A 5,991-nucleotide genomic window follows, 5' to 3' on the forward strand; every position below is an offset into this window, starting at 1 on the left:
AAACGGGTTTAAATCTACGACACCTTTTAGATGGTTGCCGACAAGATGATGGAAATCAGCTTGAGACTCGGTGAGGGTTTCCCCATCCGAATAACGGATAACGTGGCCATCAGCGTCTTTCTTCGTCACGGGAATTAATCGGCCAGCGACTGGGTAGAAGAGGGTGAAAGCGACAGAAAGGTAGCGCCGGAACGTGAAGTGCGTGTTACGGAAGTATTGGGTGGTGCCATTGAATATAGTATTGATATACTTAATTGATGTTAATGTTGAGAGCGTGAAGTTAGGTTTGGAAGACACGGAGAAGACAAATTTGGATACGAGTAGAAATCTCCCTCACAAATGTGGTGAAAAACAAAAAAGTGATTTGCAGAATTAGGGCAATTGGTGAGTTCCCTCAATCACCCTCTCATGGTGATTCTGCAGCTGTAATTTGGGAAACTTACAAAGAGAAGATATAACCGTTCAAGGATAATTACATAAATTCATATATGGTTGAGAGAGTGTGAAGTGAAACCATCTTCATGGGAAGGCCAATCTACCCCTTCTCTAGGGCAGACCAGAGGAGCAGGTTGTGCAATGAATGTTGGGTACTCTTGCCCTGGCATCAAAACTGCGAAGTCCCACGAATATGAGCCTGCCACCTATCAACAAAGCTAACAAACATTAAAATATTTATTCAAACATAAGAATACCGGGTAATTTTTAATAACTATTATAACCTTCTCTCCACAACTCTTTCTTCTTCTTCTTCTTCTTACCTCTTAATCCTTTTCTACTATGATTATACATCACAGAATCCTAAGTTTCAACACATGTAAAGTTTTCAATTCACAAGTGCCGGGCAAATTTTTAGTAAGGTTTTGATGGAGAATATGGAAGAAAACAATGGATGAGTGTTTTGGTGGGGACTCAAATATCTATATGCCCTAACAAAGAAGCAAAGAATGGTAAGGCAACAGAAAGTTTCTTCTTCTCCATTACACTGCAAAAATGACTGGTAAACCAGTTGCATCTATGTACTGCTGGGCTTGGCTCTTTCCTCTGTAAAATAGGATAGAAAGCACAGATTCACAAATACCGCTCGTGGCATTCAAAATCCTGTGTTATGAAAAGTGGGGCAGAAGGGTATCCGGAATTGGATGAAGCTTCATAAAGAAATAGCTTCTACTTCAGAGCATCTCTTTGTTCTAGGCTAAGATTCTCAAACAACTTGATAGACCTGAGAAGGATGGCCTAAGGGGTTTCCACTATGGACAGTCATGTAATCGTTCCAAATGAGATTGAGCTGTCCACTAAACCCTCCGGTTTTGTGGAAATGAGAAACCCTCTGCATCTCAGAGGCGCAGATATGGCGGAACAAACGGGTGAAGAAATGAGCAATTTCAAAGGTGGATCCTGAAGAAAGAAGATCAGAAAGCTGAACTTACAGGCTTTTGATTGCTGAGTTTCTCGAGTATATGCATTTGAGCCCGAGAAGTCCCAGACTCCAATGCTCCTTCATCGACTTCCTGAGTTGGAGAGAAAGATGATCTTGGCTTTAATAAATGTTCAAAAATTGCCATTATTAGAAACAGTGATATTAACAATGCTGTGGCTACAAATCCGAATGAGATTGCATTCACAGAAGTGCCAAAATCCCTCCAAGGTGCCTCCCTGTCTGATACTGCTTGTGAAGGACTAGGATTGGCGCTACTGTAAAAATCCCATGGCTTTGGTTGTTCCGAATTCAAGTCATTCATAATTCTTGAATCCGAGTTGGGATAGTGGAGCACTTCTTGCGGTATCTCAGTCTTTCTGTTTCAACTTCACTAGTCAGGAGATGTTTTCATATATAGACATAAAAAACTCTAGATGTTTCCATATATAAACTCTTGATCTTGAAACTGTCTGCTCGATGATCTGCACTCACCTGCAACCAGAGATATTCATTAATCAATGGAAAAATAAAAGGAAAAACTAACAATCAGAGTATGTCACACAACATTTTTTTAGACGCTGAGTTTCAATCTGAAAATCATTGGAAATCAAGAAACCTAAAGTGAAAATATGAAAAGGAAAAAGTTGAAAAGAATACAGTTTTCTTTTACTGCTCTTTCCAAGAAAACAAATCAGTACGGAAAAAACTACAAAATGCAAATGCATTGGTTAGAAAAACCCAAAAACCAATGAAGAGACAAAGACATCAGTCACTGACCACAGGCTTGGGAAATGAAAACATAGAAAGACAAAATTAGCGGTTCAAACCAGAAGAGAATTGTCATTCATCACTCACAGAGAGGATTATATGCATTTTGAGCACTCACAATCCAAGTATATAAAGAAAAATGGACACTTTCAGAGATTGATGCATTCGAGAGATACTTCCTTGACATATTGGTATGCAAAGACCAACAAGAAATGAAGAACATCATCAGAAAAGAAATAAATGAAGACCGCAAATGCATAATCAAACCCAAGTGATACCTTCAACTGCAGTGAGCATGAAAGAACTACAGGGACTTGGGAATGAAACACCAAAGGCAAAAAATGTACCAAATAATAACGAAAGCATCTGGTCTATACGGTCCCACACCATCACAAAGGGACGAAAATGAAATGATATTCAGAAGAGCCATGAGATTGATGTTCAGGCAATAAACGGGAGCTTTATGTCAGCTCCCATCAAGAATTGGCACAAAATTAGTACACAAAAGACATACTGACAAACCTAAAAATTTCAAAGTGACACCAGGGTGTATACAGTGCTATCACCATTTCATGAAATTTCCAGAATACCATAGCTATTTGTTCTATCATCTTTTTCTGTCATCTTCACATCACCACATTTTCAAACGAGCTCCTCCAAGAAAAGTTGACGGTAACAGTGTAGAAAGACATCTCTAGCCCTTAAACTGGACCGGAACTCGTAATCTACAAGTTTGATAACAAAACTTCAGAGGGTTTCAGAGAACTAGTCTGTCTCTTTGTAATCACTCAGGCTTTTGAAAATGCAATCTCACTACCACGAGAGGATGACAAACCAGTTGTTCCTCTGAGAAATGCTTAAATAAATTGAACTCAACTGTTATTGCATAATTATCAGTGCTTTCCATTATAGACTTGCATGCTTTAGACATCATGTCTGCCTGTTTAAGCATCATACTAATTATCTCTAGAAAAAGAAAAGTAACAAAACAGAGAAGAGAAAAAGTGGAAAAGGGGAAAGAAAACAGAGAAGTAAAAGTGTCACACCTTATGATGTTACAAGAACATGGGTAAATTTGTAATTGGCATGGCTGCTGGGTAGTTTGGAGCCTCTGGTAAAAAGCAAGATCTGAAAACCCATTTGGGCATTTGTCAAAAGGAAAAGGAGGCTTGGCCTACATACATCCCACCACATATAAAAGGAAAAGCTGCCATGGAGGATATAAATTAAAAACCAAAGGCTGCAAAGCATGGGTACATAACAGGTTTATAAACAACATTTCAAAGTCAATAAGAATGTCACTCCCACAGACAACAATTCAAGGATTTAGAAATATGAACAGGGACCAGGGTTGGTAAGCTTACAGGTACGAGTAGCCACAGCCACCATGATTTCCAGACAGGAAAGCGAAGCAAAACAGTCTGAGCGCATAACTGGAGCCAGACAAAAAATTCACTCCTTGAATTCTGATTTTGAACATTATAAGATTTCAAGTGAAGGAACCCACGAATTTCTGCCAGAAGCATAAGAGACTTGGTAAAAAATGATGCCAGATGTTCATGAGGCACAAACAAATTCAAAATCAATGTCGATGTATTCATATGATGATACAAGAAATCGATAATGAAAGTGGGAGAGCAATTATTGCAGGATAAAGGGTTATCAACTTTCAGCCCCAAATAGATTCAGGGTCCTTTGTCAACAATGACAATAAGTACGCCAGAGAAAGAAGGTGAAAGCCTCTCTGAATCTAATTCGTGCAAAATCAACCAGCAAGTGAGGTCTCTACAGAAATACCATGATACGCTTCCTGTTTATCGTAAAAATTGGTTGCCAGCTTGCATGGAAAAAAAACCATGCCCTTGTTCTTGTTTTATTACAAAGAAGGATGATTGCTTTCGTCCAAGAGAAGATGATAGCAGAAAGTTCCAGGGAAGGATTGGTTAAAATTGCTAAGCAGAATGCCAGTAATCTTCTCCTCCACGAAATTAAAGAAAGGAGAAATGACTGCTGTTATAAGCATATATATATTTGAAAAGACTGCTCTCCCCTACAGAAAATGAAGAAAAATAAGGTCTCATTCTGATAGCAACAAAGAAAGCGAAAGCGCAACAAGAGAAGAATTCAATTCATCAAACGGAAGAACTATTTCTCCTGCTTGTTTTTTTTCAACAAAGAAATTTTCTCTCCGAAGAGGGTCCATGTCGAAAGCTGATTACTTCCATTTGGGTCATTTCCAAAAAGCAAAACGACCCCGCGACGAGAACAAAACATGATTGAGGCATATTCCATCTGTTTTTCTTATCCTCAAATTCGTCCAAAACCCTAACAATCTTTCACTTTAGTTAGCAGGGAGACTAGCTTCTTTTCCGACATTTTCACTTTACCAGCATTCAATCCATAACCGAAAGCAAAGGTTTATTCTTGAAAGACATCTCCAAGGAAAAGGGCAAAAAAAAAAAAAAAAAAAAGCAAAAGCAAAATCGCCGCAAAAAGAAAATCAAAGTCAGCAGAAACTAAACAACTGCAAACAAAAGGGATTAACGGAGCAAATTTCATTCCAGGCTCGCACATCCAAACAGGAATAAAGACTTATTAATATTACTGGAGAAGCTGACCCAGCAGGCCCAACACAGCATGGCAAGCGAGAAGGAGAGAGAATCAAAGCAAACTTGCTGAAGAGCATTAAACAATTCAAAAGACAGGAAGGCATTAAAAATGAACCATTCCAGACAGCATCAATTAAAGTGATAAGACACATGAAGGCACAGGGTTACTTTGAAACCCCGAGATTTCACGAAACTCAAACAGTGACCCACTGCAACCGAGAAGAAAGTGCAATGTGTTTGGGTCTTTAGTAAACAGGAAGAAAAAGAGAATCTGCAGAACATCCTCGCAGCCGAATAAAGATGGAGCTCTCTCACAGTCACTGTAATCAGGTCCAAACGACCGTAAGTTGAAAAGATTTTAAGGCGAATAAAAAGGAGGGAACCCCTAGACAATTAGGTGCCAATGAGTGAGAGTGAATACCCATTTGTTGTTTAAGAAAGAAAAGTATCTGGCTCATCCATGTTCTTCTCTTTTAACCTTTCTCTCTCTGAGAGACGATGACTGCAGACTGCACCAGATGAGAGTTGAGAGAAAATCACAGAAGACAAACAAATACCTTTGTTGTAAGTTTGTCGATTCTTCTGTTCCCAGCAGGAGCCATGGCACCGCTCTCTTAATCCATTGGATTGGACAAGACGAGTGGGTGGAATGAATTATTGGGGATGTTTCATCACAGACTAAATCTGAGTCATGTTTCAGTAATCTTTCTTGCCTTGCCTTTCATTAAAGCCATATTTATCACCAAGAATTCTTCTGAGACTGACATTCATTTCATAATTCAAAAAAAAAAAAAAAAAGAAGATGAAAACTAAAATTGCAAATCAGTCCAGTTTCAGTCAATATGATGTGAAAAAGAACTAATCAAACAAATCTCTGGCTTCGAACGCAACACAAAGTGGTAACCAACTGCTTAATACTGGTGAATTGTTGATGCAATGCTTTTTCTCTCCTCAGAAATGCTTTTTATTGTATTGCTCCTGAGTAAGCTTCGGTGTATCTTTTTCTGCATCAGTTTGATTGCAGGTTCCCAGACCAATGATCTCCATTAAACCCATTTAGTTAACAGGTCCGGCCGACAATATGATTGCAAAAAACCAAAAGGATCCTACTGTCTACTCTCTAGGTAATTGCTCGTTTTCGATAATCTCAAGGCAATGACCAACAGTGCTGCTGCCTGCGAAACTGAATTTCTAAGT

At 38.9% G+C, this 5,991-nt stretch overlaps 1 long non-coding RNA gene across 2 annotated transcripts; it reads right to left on the reverse strand.

The window, feature by feature from the left end:
• Positions 1-300: 300 nt before the first annotated feature.
• On the reverse strand, positions 301-5,466 carry LOC137946438 (uncharacterized). Of its 2 annotated transcripts, none has more exons than XR_011111075.1 (5): positions 5,352-5,466; positions 3,550-3,698; positions 3,232-3,313; positions 1,428-1,909; positions 301-641 (listed from the first exon to the last, which is right to left on the reverse strand). It is a non-coding gene; the product is annotated as an uncharacterized lncRNA (long non-coding RNA). The 2 variants fall into 2 exon arrangements; XR_011111074.1 differs by having other exon boundaries at positions 3,232-3,392.
• Positions 5,467-5,991: the final 525 nt, after the last annotated feature.

Source organism: Aristolochia californica, unplaced genomic scaffold (assembly GCF_029961685.1).
Source record: "Aristolochia californica isolate CCGP_79_NKW_82.1479 unplaced genomic scaffold, dmAriCali1.0.hap1 SCAF_12, whole genome shotgun sequence".
NCBI classification, from domain to species: Eukaryota; Viridiplantae; Streptophyta; class Magnoliopsida; order Piperales; family Aristolochiaceae; genus Aristolochia; species Aristolochia californica.